Source organism: Lepidothrix coronata, unplaced genomic scaffold (assembly GCF_001604755.1).
Source record: "Lepidothrix coronata isolate B3197 unplaced genomic scaffold, Lepidothrix_coronata-1.0 Scaffold4, whole genome shotgun sequence".
NCBI lineage: Eukaryota > Metazoa > Chordata > Aves > Passeriformes > Pipridae > Lepidothrix > Lepidothrix coronata.
In genome coordinates this window covers 10,621,983-10,635,853 of record NW_016690184.1, presented here as the reverse complement: position 1 = coordinate 10,635,853, position 13,871 = coordinate 10,621,983, and the positions used below count along the sequence as shown (strand labels likewise).

Here is a 13,871-nt window from a genome sequence, read left to right as displayed (position 1 = left end):
TAGCATGCCTATTATTATCTCTGCATTTTATTAACACATTGAAATGATAAACTCGCTATATCTTGGAGGTGGGAAGAGATTTGTAAACTATCTTTTGAACATCATCACAGATTCTTGCTTGAACCAATGATGTTATTTTTTCTCTTTGTCATTCTCAGTTGTGACAGAGACACAAAGCTTTATGTTGTAGAGGTTAAAGAATGGACTGTTGTCTTTTTTTGACATTAGCAAAAAGGATGCATGGGAAACTAAATAAGTTGTAAAACCTTTTAGAAGGATATCAGATTTGAAAGAAGCTTCTCCTGCATTGGCTCAGGTTTGTCTGCTTTTTTCTTCCAGAATTTTCCAGTGACTGCACATCAGACATTTCAATTCAGTTGATAGATGCTGGTGAATTGGCCCCATGAGTTGCAGTTCTTTTTTTTTATGAAGTATAATTCTGTTTTTTAAATACATTCTATACTTGTTTATGGAAAAGCTGTGTTTAACCATTCTTTCTGTTCCCCCTTGTTAAAATGTTAAACTGTTAAATAGCAGCTAAACCTGATGACATTTGTTATTGCAAATGGTAATTGTCTCTTACCCCCTCCCCTAATTCTTTGGCCCTTCAGCTGCTTTCCTGCTCACAACATAGCTACATTAACATTTTAACATTTGGTATAATTAAAGAAGAAACATTTAAGAAAAGGGAAAGGAGAAATAAGTCTGTCTGTAACCCTTCTGCCAGTAACAGAATGAAAGCTCCCTTCCAGGAGCAGAGATCTCGTGTTGCATGTCTGATTGGCGTTTGTGTGGTCATGCGCTGTACAAGGGATAAAGAAAAAATTTGATGAGGCAGAAGCTGTTGTTTGGTTCTGTTTTTAAATTGGTTACAAGGCAATTTTAACAACCAATATCAGAACAACTGCTTTTAATGGCAGAATTTGATTCCTAAGAAGGATAACAGCTAATTTCACAGTAACTGGAGTTTTTTGAGTACTGTTTTTAAAATACAACCTACATTTCTTTTTCTCTTTACTTACCCAGAACCATTTGATGACTTCCTCTTTCCTAAGCGAGAACTAAAAGGATTAATTTCTTACAGAGAGTGGGCAGAATCCTGTCATTTTCTCCCTTGGAATGCTATGTTTCTTGTTCTTAGAGAAGGATTTTTCCCTGTTCATTATCCAAATTACTCTCCTGAAAATACAGTTTTAAGTTGTATTAGTCCTGTAGCAGACTTGAAAGAGAAAATACATACTGATTTTTTTCAATAGACATTTTTTCCCACTTTCCTTTTCATCTCCAAGCACATCAGCTTGCTACTTGCAAAGTAAAAGCACAGTGAAGCACATGATGAGTTCTACTGGTTGGACTATTCTCACGTTGTATGGATGTTTTCTTGTGAAACTATGGATGTAAAATATGTGATTTGCTCTTTTAATGTCCACAGCTAATAATGAACTTAACATGATTAAAAATCATCATTTTATAATTTATATATTACAATATATAGTTGAAAAGACTAGTTTCTGTTGTTTCTTACAAAATACCCCAGCATTCAGTATTCCAAGCAAGAGTCATGAATATTTAATTCAAGGAGATTTGTAGCCCTGTAAAATGTAATAAGCTACCCCTTAATGACAATTTTGTGTAACATACGTTTGGCAACATGTAGAAAAAAATCCCACTGGCAATTCTGTGCATCATTTTTCATGCATATCTGTTCAGCTCTAGGGGCTTTTTAGCTCTGGAATTATAAAGAGAAATTAGACTAAGTCTGAGACCAGCGTGCTGCAATTTCTTAGTTAGTACTTGTACATTTCCTCTTACGTTTGGATTAGCTTAAAGCTCTGGCCTACTGATTGCCTTTTGATGTAAGGCTTCATTCTTTTTTTCAAGATTGGCATTTATCAATAAGCATTTTGGAATATGTTTTTGCATCTTTCTGTTTAGGATTGGTAGTTTCCATTAATCATCCTGGGCTCTGAGGTTATTTGCTGAAATGTTATTCCTGGTATACTGGTTATCATCATAGTTTATGAAAAATGTTAACAAAACCAATATTATGATGAAGCCTTAAATTTACAGGTTGTAGCTTCTGCAAATGTGGTCTCTAATACTGATAAATTGTCCATTTTTCAAATTGGGTTATTGTAGCGAGTCAGCCAAGAGCACTGCTGCTCAGTTCATGGAGATTCTTTTGTTACACCAGGGATGCTTCTGCTGTCAGGCTTCAAGCACTAAATACTTCCTGCTGATCCAACCCAACTTTTGTGGGATTTCTAGGAGCCTTTGATCACAAACTAACTACCCACAAAGAAATAAGTCCTCTGAGACTGACTTCCTTCTCTCTCTGGTGTAAATTGAAGTGATCACTACACTTAAACTCAAGTTGGGAAAGAGGTAGTAAAAATAAAAGGACAAAAGGTGAATGGAGATTGGTGCCCTCAGGTTTGAGAAATGAGAGAAGGTTTTACTGATATGTACAATACATGTAAAGAGCTCATAAAACAAATCATGCAATGAAGAAACTACACTTAGCACTTTATGCATTGAAATTTAATGTTTTTTCCAACATCACTGGCTTCATGCAGCCAGGGCTTTTTTCACAGTAAAAGTGTCAAAGGAAGATTAGAAGGAAGATTATATCCCTGAGAGTCTTTCAAAGATTTGTTGTGTCACTGGGGGAAGAGAAGAATAATAAGCATTGCTTTAGGAGGCTAAAAGAAAAAAACCAAAACAAAAAACCAGTAAAGGAGCAGACCAGGAGCGCTTCTGTATTGTCTTGGTTGTCCCAACAGTTTACTTCAGACTCATCCTTTCAGCCTTTGTCAGCAACTTCTGTAGCTGTGAAGTAAGAACTGATGTCTTAAACAGCTCCCTGGATATGGATTTGGATAGTGTCATGTTAAACATACAATGGAAAGTGAATATTAAAATTTAAAATTTGAAATGTTATCAACTGTAGAATAGTTTTTAAAAGGTTATTGTTTGTACACACAGAAAGCATCATCTGAACATTGTCATGATATCTAGCAATACAGTTGTCCAAAGGTTTTTCTATTCTGTTTTCTAAGTTTTAATTAGTGCTGACTGAAAACAATACAAATAATCTAATAAATAAAACAGAATTAAACATGCTCCTGCCTTTCACAGTCCACACTGTGGCTCGTCATTGCAAACATTGCATTTCTGTTAGATATATTAATACCTAGAGAGGTCTGAAAGAATAGCAGAAATAAGCAGCATTAATGACCTCAAATGTTCTTATTTAAGGAATGTTTGAATTTTTCAGATACGTAGTAATGTAATGACTTCAAGAAGAGTGTCTGAACCTGAAAACATAGAGAGCAGTGTATAATCTTGTAAGGGAACTTGTACTGGAAGTGCCCAAGTACTACATATATTCAGTGAAGCAGAGCAAGTGATAGGGAGTCCTATCCTCCTAAATTAGCTTTATAAATGCATGCAAAGCTTCAAATCTGTTTCCATTTGCCATGTGGGAAACAGGTGCTTTTTGGAGACATGCTTTATTAAGCACCTAGAGCACCCATGTTGCTGTTTTGCCTAAGTTAGACTGCATTTCACCACAGTCTGCATTGGTAAACATAACTTTTGGACTTAGTGCCAAGCTAACTTTTTTAGGAAAGATTGCATTGAAAACTTCGAGAAAGATTTCCTGATCACACAAGAGGAAGTGATTGATTGTTTTGGGCAAAAAGGTGGATGGAAAAAAAGGAAGATTGATTTCAGTCCATATTTTATAGGGTCTTTTGGAGATCAGGGTGAAACTCTAATTTAACCTACCTCTCATCGGTCTTTCTGGACAGTTGGTTGAAGCTATTTAGTTCTTACCTCTGGGTTTGTTTATCTGTGCTTCTCGACAGGTGGAAATTAACAATGTATGGCTGAGGAAAAATTTTATAGGCATGAGCTTTTCCATTATATTAGTTTTAACTTACCCAAATCTTCGTTCACGAAGCCTAGCCATGATGATGATGAGTTTCTACTTAAGGCTGTTTATGAGTTGTGAAGTTTAATTTGAAAGAAAATTTCATCTGGAGGAGTAAATACAATAGTTCCCGGTGACAGCTTACACTGTTGGTACATGCTGAGGCCATCTCAGTTCAAGTTAATGATACAAGGTGAAATAAAGAGAGTGAAATACAGCAACAGAAGACAAATGGAAGTATCTTGGTTGTTTCTATTATTGTGGTAATTTTTCAGAAGAATTACACAGCACATACTTAATGAGATTATAAATGGTAGATAGCGATGATAAAAAAAATAAGAAACTTCCAAAATAATCAATACCAATATAAATCTAATATCTCAAGTAGCAACCATGGACAATCATCAGTTCCTCTGACCATGGGTGCTATAACTCCGTTGTTAGATTTATTTGTCACAAAGGTAGGACTATGTAGCTTTTCAACAGTTACTTCAGTTTGCCAAAAGTAGAGTTTAGAATTGAAGGCAAACACTATTTAGTCCATTTTGGATCATATACACATTAGCCAACAATTTGAGGTTTTGCTTCAGATCCAAGTAGTGGAGTTTCTAGTTCTAGATCATAATATTGAGTGAAAGGACAAATACAAACTGAAGTGACCAAGAATAGGTTTCTGCTGCCTACAGTTATGTGCAGGGTGGTAGAGGAGGAAAGACCAGTGAGTAATTTTGTGGATGCTACATTCTGATATGGGGCCCCCTGGTGGTCTAGTGGTTAGGATGCGGCACTCTCACTGCTGCGGCCCGGGTTCGATTCCCGGTCAGGGGACTTCCCCGGGCAGATGGAGCTCGTCAGCCTTGTAAGGCAATCCATCTAAGAGAAGGTCACTCTAAAGAAACCTACGTCCTGAGGACCTCGCTGCCACTATCCAAGCTCTCTCGGCCCCGGTAGATGAACCTCAGGATTAAAGGGTGGGCTCAGTTCAGCGCACGCTGGGTTTCACCTGAAAAAAAAAAAAATCCACTGCGCAGGCTCGAAGGGTAAAGACTTTTCCCAAATCTTCGTTCACGAAGATTGGCCATGACATTCTGATAGCTATAAACACAGAGTTTTGGCTGTAATCTGAACTTCATTTATCAAATATTAATAGGATTAATATTTAAGTTAGTTATAAATAAAATGTCCTCATAGTTTTCTCCTTGCTTAATGGAATATTGAGAAAAGCTGTTAGTATAGCTGTGAAACGATGTTTAATGAAGCTGGAGATATAAAGGTAAATTAAAGTGTAAGAGGAGAAGATGTTTAGCACAGTAATTACCAAAGAAGTCCAGTATAAACATTGCATTAACTTGAAGTTCAGAAGCACTTTTGGAAAAAGCAGTTTTCTATTAACATATTAACAGATTCATTTCTGTATACAGGTTAACCTTCTAAACCTGATTTGCATTCAAGTGTTAAAATCCTTAGTATATAACATAATCTAACACTATTTAAATGGGTGCATATTAGTTGCTTCTCAGTCTGTTATGACAGTTAAGCTTAATATTTCAGAAGTAATTTTGATTATAATAATTTTCTTTCTACTTCATATAGCTTCAAGTGACATTTTCATAAAAGACAAATTATTGTATAATAACATTTTCACAATAAAAACAGCTACTTCTGGCTAACCAGTCCTAAAGTATTAAGAAGTATCATTCCTACTTAGTTCTTTAACTCTCTAAAGGAAAAGTTTCTGGAATACACTGATGTGATTGTGTCTTAAAACACATTCATTTTTCTTTATTTTGATTTTTAAAGCAGAGGAATGAAAGAATTGTGCAGCATTGAGGGCACGGACCCCATCGCTTGTGGTTCCAAGCAACAGAATCAAGTTAATTGAGAACAACACCACCTTATATATGTAGTTTGAACAGTAACATAGGATCTTCAACCGATCACATCCAAGTACGCCATGGAGCATGTGCAATACTGTACCAGAAACTACAATTCCCAGAATGCCCTTCGGCATTCTTCCTGTCATACAAACCTTCACAGAAATGACACAAATTTGTTTGACTACATGGAATTAAAGCAGTGTGGTGACTTCACTGTCAAGTAATGAGTTATTTAAAACTGTGTAAGCTGGGCTGGGCTCTGTCATCCTTTTGACTTAACTGTGGACACTGAAGGATTTGAGCTTAGCCAAGGGACCTGTCTTCCCCATCTTTTTGAGCCTCTAAAGTTACTGTCTACAGATATGCTTTCGATGATGTGACAACGTTTCATCGTGTAACATTTGGAATTCATTAACTACTTTATTTTCAAGCTGATCAAATACTTACTGAACATCAATGTGTGTCTATTCTGATCAAATCACTGAACTAGGCAAAAAGCTGATATTTAATGAGGACTGCAGATCTTTGATTGCTCAGGTGGTTTGAATCAGTAATTTAGAACACCAAGCATTAAAAGCAGCATTTATTAATTTCTTTTAGTTAAAAGAGTTTTTTTGAAGGGAGATAATTTGCTTTTGTTTGTTGTCATCTTTTAATCAGGGCATCACGGCCATCTCTCCGTAGTTAGGCACAGGTTGTGCTGGGGGAAGAGCTTGAATACAACACATGTAAACTGTTTGCATGAGGTTGGAAAGCATTTGGACTGTGTTTTGGAGTGGTACAAAGGTTGCAGCCATTTTGTGTTCTTGTATGTTTTCCATTCAGTGTTTATATTCTTCTGTTTTCTCTCAACTATGAAAATGCCTTTCACAACTGGCAGGCGTTTGGTAGTCCGGTATTTATCCAGGAGTTTCTCTTGGCCTGAGCACTCTTAGTATTTACAAATCACGTCTACCTGTCTTTCTTTATAAATACAGGGACAGTTGACTCATATTTATATATTAAAAAAAGCCTGCTTTAAAATTTCCAGACTTTATACAGGAATTATGTCAAACATCTACAATAAAGAAATCAGTATGCGGTAGATTTGATTTGTTTTTCCAAAGAACAAAGGAATCCCAATAATCTTTGAGACACTAAGTGCCATTGTAGTGATTTTATTAAAGCAGCTTTTCTCATCTGGGAGTTACACATCTTCCCTTGCTGACCTGCAATATGACCAATAGTTCATATCTCAGCTTTAGCATCTCTTTGTTTAACTGCCTTATAATAATTTGTGCTGCTCCTAAGTGCATATTTTAAGCACCAAAGTATGTTTCTCAATCTTCAGAAATTAGGAGCACTTCAGTTCAATGGCAACTGCGTAACACATGTTTGTAGGCTTGAAAGCCCTGCATATGAATTAGTTTTTTCCTACGCAGTGAAAAAATGTGGTGGGTTTTTTTTTGTTTGTTTGGTTGGTTTTGTTTTTGTTTTTTTTTTTTAATAAAAGACATTCTAGAAATCTAAATAAGTTTTCTCAGCTGGGTTCAGAGGTATCGAACATTTTGTTAATATGTCTGAATTTCTCCAAGCTATTTGTAGGAAAAATACTTTTTCTTGGGAGCAGTTGCAGATACATTTCTAATTGGAAACAATTTCAGAAATTCTTTTCCTTAACAATCATGGTTACTCACATTAGTCCCATTAGTTCTTATGAGGCTAAATAATATTTCCTAAGCTGCAGAATTAGGGTGTAGAACTTTATTTTAATGAAGCTGTTTTTTTAATCTGTAATTCAGCTGTTTGTGAACCTGGTTCAGAGTCTTTAGATGTGCACAATGGCCAAGTGGTACTTTGTGAGCAGTACAATGGTTGTTCTAGGGGGGAGATGCAGCACAAGGGCAGGATGGGACAACAGTGATGATAAAGACACTGATGATTATTTCTAGCTACTTTAAAGAGTGGAGCCAGGTGAAAACTAGTGTGACCAGTGTCTGTGGGATGTCCAGGGTCCCTTGACATGTTCAGACCCCAGCAAGAGACTTTCTAAGAGTTCTCTTCCTGCCTCTTGTTGTATGTGGAATGTATTTGGCAAATGTTGACATCAATAAAGATTTTGATGTGTAACAGATAGTCAGTTTGGCCAGCTCTGAAGTATTTTAAAAAAAAACTAAATATGATGGTTTAATGCAAGAATAAGCAATAATATTTTTCTATTATTATCTGATATTTGGTCTTAGTCAATAGTGTTATCCAGATGTTTATTTCCATTGTCCACTTTAGATCAATACATTAATTTAGTCACTTTTTCTGTGCATCACTCTTTGTAGTCAGCCACCCTGTTTTTTGAATCTGGAGGCTTTTGCTCTTGGACATTAATCTCCTTTGTCTCCTAGGTCAACATGCAAAGTAGCTTTCTGCATGGGTATGCTGCTTCACCAGTGATCACCACCAAACACCATAAATGCCATTGTGTACAACACAGTTTGCCTTTACCTCCAGGGATGTGAGTTAGGGATGAGCCCAAGACTCTCAAAGCAGTCTTCTCAAATCATGTGTTTGCCTCACACTTCAGTAGGAAAATCTGGACTTTCTGCTCCTCATCCAGGGAGTGTTGTGGGCCTGTGATCAGACTAGTATATCTCTTTCTTCCAGTTCTCAGTGTCCTGCTCACTATACAGCAAGAACAAGCATTAATCACATTTACCTATCAATGACCAAGAGACTTCTGGTGCCATGTTACCTTTTGCTTAGCTTTTTACCAGACAAAAAAAGGTAGAATACGTGGGGAAGAACAGAGGTTATTGCAGTGATGGTCCATGGGAAATATGGGGAGAATGTAAGTTGTTTGTATGGGTGCTTTGAGGAACAGAAGGAGTTGGAACTGAGAAGGGACGCTGGGAGCGACAGAAGGCAGAATATTTGAAGGGTCACAGTGTAACTGCTTATTTCCTCAAGTAGATGTTAATATCTTGTTTGGGGGGTTCTTTTTTTTTTTTTCCTTTTTTGTGACAGTTACCGTGAAGGGTTTTAATGATAGGGTTGGGATTTTGCATATATCTTTACGGTCATGTTAATATTTTGAACCTTTTCAATAAACTTACCTAGTTTCCCAAAAGAATCAATCATGTAGGCTAACCTGAATCACTTAAACTTATGATGTTCAAGTGGTGCTTGAATACAGCCAGATGCAAAAGAATACAAAGTACAAATGCACTTTATTTTTGTGTACTGCTGTATACATAAACAATGAAAAGAATATTGGAATAGTAGGTTCAGTTCTGTTGCCCACTCTTCTAAAGGCTTTTGTGCAATTACACTAGGAGGATGTGTATATTAGCCAACTGGAAGATTACCCATGCAGTAAGACTCAAACTTACTAATTTTGTCTTAAAAAAGGGAAGTAATTACATGGAGAGCCAGTCTTCAGTCTAAAATAAGGCATTAACAAGACTCAGTGTAGAAATAAGCATGCAGCATTTTTAAGCACAAGTGTAATAAATGACTGTGTTAACATCCCTGGATATGTATTGAGATTTCTTTATCACTTGGCATCTTTCATAAAGGAGTGCTGGTTTTGAATAGGAATTACAAACTTGATAGAAACATCATTATAGTTTAGATAAGATTATAAACTTGATATAAACATCATTGTTCAAGTTTCTCTGTCCTGTATGCAACAGAGCTGACTCAATGAGCTCAATAATAGTTTCCAGTCTTAAAAATCTATGAATATACAATTGAAGTCAATGGTTGTCTTTGATCTTGTGGTTTCTTGATCCATTGTTGTGACTTAGTCACATAATCTGTCAACAATATTAGCAACTTCTGTGTTTTCAGCCCATCACTTTATAAAGTCTAGCTTGAAATAATTGATTATAATTGATCCTTTTGGTTCTTTAAAATGATCCAAGGTCTGCACTGCAAGAAAATAAGAACACGTTTTGGGTAATTATTCTGTCTTTATGTTTACCCAGCTGAATGCAAACTATTCGGTTGGGCAGGCTAGCAGCTGCTCTATGGATTAAGAGGCCTCAGAATTAAATAGAGCTCTTCAGAGAAAACATTTAACACTGTTTTGAGTGGGAAAGAGAAGCAGATTTGTTGTTGCTATTATAGGTTTGCCATAGTCACCTTTTTGCTTTCAAATGAAAACTTAAGCATCATGTTGAATAAAATTGCTTTCAAACCATTTAATTAAAACATAGAAGAATATTGGTAATGGATATGGGTAATGTATACAGCTTAAGTAGTTCTTATTGTTCATGAACCTGAAGCATTTTAAAATGTTTTGAAAGTGCTTTTAGTCTTCTTCCTAACTAAATATGAGAATATCATTGATGTAATGACAGAAGTTTTTTCTCGGTGTTAAAATATATTATTTGAAATTTAAATTATTAGAGGTGTAAAGTTTTGTATTTAGTATGTATATTTCATGTTCAAGTAAACTTTATTGCAGTTTATTGCATTTTCCTTGTGGTTAGATCATAACGTCATTTGCAACATGGCAAACTACATTTACTGATTTAAAAGAATTCAGGTAGATTCCCAGTAGTTGTCTTTGTTAACTCATCCCCTCCCACCTGCTCTCCCCTCATGCCTCAAAGGTACTCAACCTTCCATACCTCTTGGGCAAGCATGGCTATGCAAACAAATCTTCCCTGAGCTTTCTATGCCCTTTTTTTTCAACCTCCTTTCTGAATTAGTATGTGCGTGCAGCTGCCAGCTTTGCAGCCCCTTGGGATGCTTTGCAGCCCTTGGGATACTTTGCAGGGCTGGGTCTGACCAGTTTACTGAGGGTAAATTATAGCTGATAAGTAGCAGCACTGTGCCATTTAGGAGACAAGAAAGAGCTGGGTTGTTTCCTGGCTTCCTGTCATTTGGAAGGAGCGAGGGAAGGTGTGGAGGAAGGGAAATGTAAGGTGGCCTGTGTTAGCTGCTGCTTGCATTTTTGTAGGATTGTATTTATTAAGGGTTAGGGAGGTAGAACTGGCTGATTGGGGTTTGTGGGATAGTAAGGCACCCACCCGTGTCAAGGAAACATTCTCTTCCTCCTCTTGATGAGGCATGAACTTCTCTCTTGATCACCCCACCACCTCTTCAGTCCCTAGGAGAAATCATTTGTTGTGTCTAGACTTAGGCTGAAGTTACTCAATCTCCAGGTGGGTGTCTTCATGGTGACTCAACACCACCCCACAGCCCAGACTGCCTGCCCAGAATGCAGTCCCAGAAACCAACCTCACTCTTCCTCCTACAAAATACTAAGCAGAAACATCTATCCCATGCAAAGAAGCTATTTGGAGTGAAATTTTATCCTCTTAGTGTGAGACTATCTCCAATAAACAAGAAGTGTGTCCACAAAAGTTCAGATAACAAAACTGGGAGCTTTGAGGGCCAGTCTTTCTCTTGATCTGAAAGGAGAGGAGAAAAGAGTTTATCCCACTATGGGCAGCTGTGAAAGAAGAGTGGAAGTAGACTTACTACTTTGGGATAGAGGAGGGAATTGAGGTTCAATGTGACCAGCAGCCCATCACTTTGCCCTGCAGTGCTAAAGTCGTTCTCCACTCAGAGTGGAGTGGGCCCACTTGAACCTATGGAGTTGGAAGTTATAAATCAGCAGGATTTAGCATCCTAAGAGTGATGCCAGAGGATGGACTTTCTGTTGAGCTGTTTTCAGTGGTGATTCTGCATCCCGGGGTATTGGATGTGCACCTGAGATTTAGGGTCATTATTTTGCTCTTGCCTGCACTACAGCCCCCCTGAGGTTAGTAACCTCTTGATTCTGTCAGTTATTCTGCTTTTGGGGAAACTGTTGGTCCACTAGCACAGTCTGACAAGTACTAATGGGCCAAGATCAACCTTCTAGGAGACTGAGGTGGTCTATCACTCCTTTTGGGAGAAGCGCTGACTGGAATGGAAGGTTGTGAAAAAGAAAAGAATGATGAAAAGAGAAAGGGCCTGAGGTTCTACCAGGCCACAATGGCCACAGAAGGTAGGGCACTGACACTACTACTACTACTACGATAAATGAAAAGTTAGGTAGATGGTGAGTGGCAAAGCTGTAAAAATTGAAGAACTCAGGGTTCATAGCTAACTGAAAGCACCGATACCCTTATTTTTTTGAAGCAGCATTTCAGCATGGCACAGGATATCTTCACAGCTCAGGTTTGTCTGTGCTGTGTAGGTGTAAGGTAGCACAGCAATGGTACAGCCTCTGCCTTGGCCTGCAGAGTCTGTACTTTGGTGTGAAGTGCATTAGGTATGTTCCTGAGGAGAAACTTCAAGTTTAGTTTTACATTAATGGGATCCAATTTGTGTGCACCAGAGCTGCCTGGCTATTGCAACTAACGTGTACTAAGTAGGTACAACTGGGGGATTTGTGTTGAAAGTGTGTTACTTTTGCCAACTAAAATGCGGGTGTAATTTAGCACTGAGTATGGCTGCTAAAAGCACAACCAACCTAAGAGAGATACAGTTTTGTAGAACAATTTAGGTTGGTAGGGACTTCAGGAGGTCACCTAGTCCAATTCTTTAAAGCTATTTGAGATAGTTTCTGATTTATCTATGTACCTTTTTTGGTGTGGAGTTCTAATTTTTGTGTTTGGACTAGGTTGAAAGGTTTCAGATTGAAACATGAACTTTGTATTTGAGATGATGGGGATCTGACATTTTAGAAGTAGTCATGTACATACATATTTGTTGGGGGGTGGTGTTGAGGATATCATTGCTATGAATGCTATATTTAAAATGCTAGGGTGTAGTTTGATCTCAAACAGATTGCTTCACATTTTGGTTTGGAATTAAAATAAAGAATAACTTCAGGCAGAACAGGTCTGCAGTATGCAGTGATTCATCTAAGGTGAAGTTTTCACATACTTAACAAGCAGAATTCTTGTTTGGCTTCAGCTCATGTTTAAAGAAATTGATTTAGCACTTAGCAGTCAAACTCAATAACTTATTACTGCTGTATTGTGTGTATGGGCTCACCTTTTACAAAAAGTAATCTCTTTTTCAGGGATTATTAATCCTTTAGATGAATTCTCATTTGAAGTTAGACTTGTGTGAATTTCTGTCTTTCTTGGTAACAGAAGTTGGGGAGGGGCAGGGGGGAGCTGTATAACTTGTTCTCAATATGAGTTTTGAAATCTTAATTGCTTATCTAAGCTTTTGTAACTGTTTCTGAAAGATACCTGTAAATTACGTGTTACCTTTGCCAGGTGCTCAGTATTAACAAATTGTGAAGTGAGAAGGCTGTTGTTTTGATAATGGTCAAAATTAAATGTAATAGTCAAAAGAGGATATTTTTTGCCACTGCTTTCTAAGTAAGATCTTTTTGACTAACTTGAAGTGGGGTAGAGATTATCTTTCCTCAATTTATTTATTGATAGGACAAAATGTCTAGCTGAGGCATGTTTCACACTGTGCTGGTATTAGAGGTAAAGAAAATATCTCCATCTTAAAGAGCAAATCCTCCCCCACTGCCCTTCAAGCAAGCCAGCCAATTAAATTTATAATTAAACTTTAGTCAAAATTGTGGATCCATCAGTGTAATTACAGGTACGCAGATACATCCTGTCAAAACATCGCTTTTCACTACTGATCTTGGAATAGTTGTCCTTGTCTGTTGTGAAGTTGGTTTCTTATTGACTTTTAGGAGGGTGTAACTTGTTAGTCTAGGAAACAGACTGTGTGAAAAATATACATTGTTGCCTAAGCATGTGAGGGTAGAAAATACAGTACATTTAAAAAAAAATGATGGTGGGAGCAGGTGTCGTGGAAGAATGGGGAAGAAATAAGTTCTGTAAGCTTGGTATCTGGACTGGAAAAAGGAGTAGAAACAGCAATAAGGAATACAGTAGTTGACACTAAGCTGAGGGGAGTGTCAATCATCTGGAAGGCAGGAAGGCTCTACAGAGGGATCTGGATAGGTTGGAGAGTTGGGCTGATTCCAACAGGATGAGGTTCAACAAGGCCAAGTGCTGGGTCCTGCACTTTGGCCACAACAACCCCATGCAGTGCTACAGGCTGGGGACAGAGTGGCTGGAGAATAGCCAGGTAGAAATGGACCTGAGAGTTTG

The 13,871-nt window shown here is 37.5% G+C and overlaps 1 protein-coding gene and 1 non-coding gene across 2 annotated transcripts in view; both read left to right on the top strand.

The window, feature by feature from the left end:
• RNGTT (RNA guanylyltransferase and 5'-phosphatase) overlaps nucleotides 1-13,871 on the top strand; it is a 174,203-nt gene that overhangs the window by 96,397 nt on the left and 63,935 nt on the right. The gene's annotated exons all lie outside the window — the stretch shown is intronic.
• TRNAE-CUC lies at nucleotides 4,691-4,762 on the top strand. The gene has a single exon. It is a non-coding gene; the product is annotated as a tRNA-Glu (tRNA).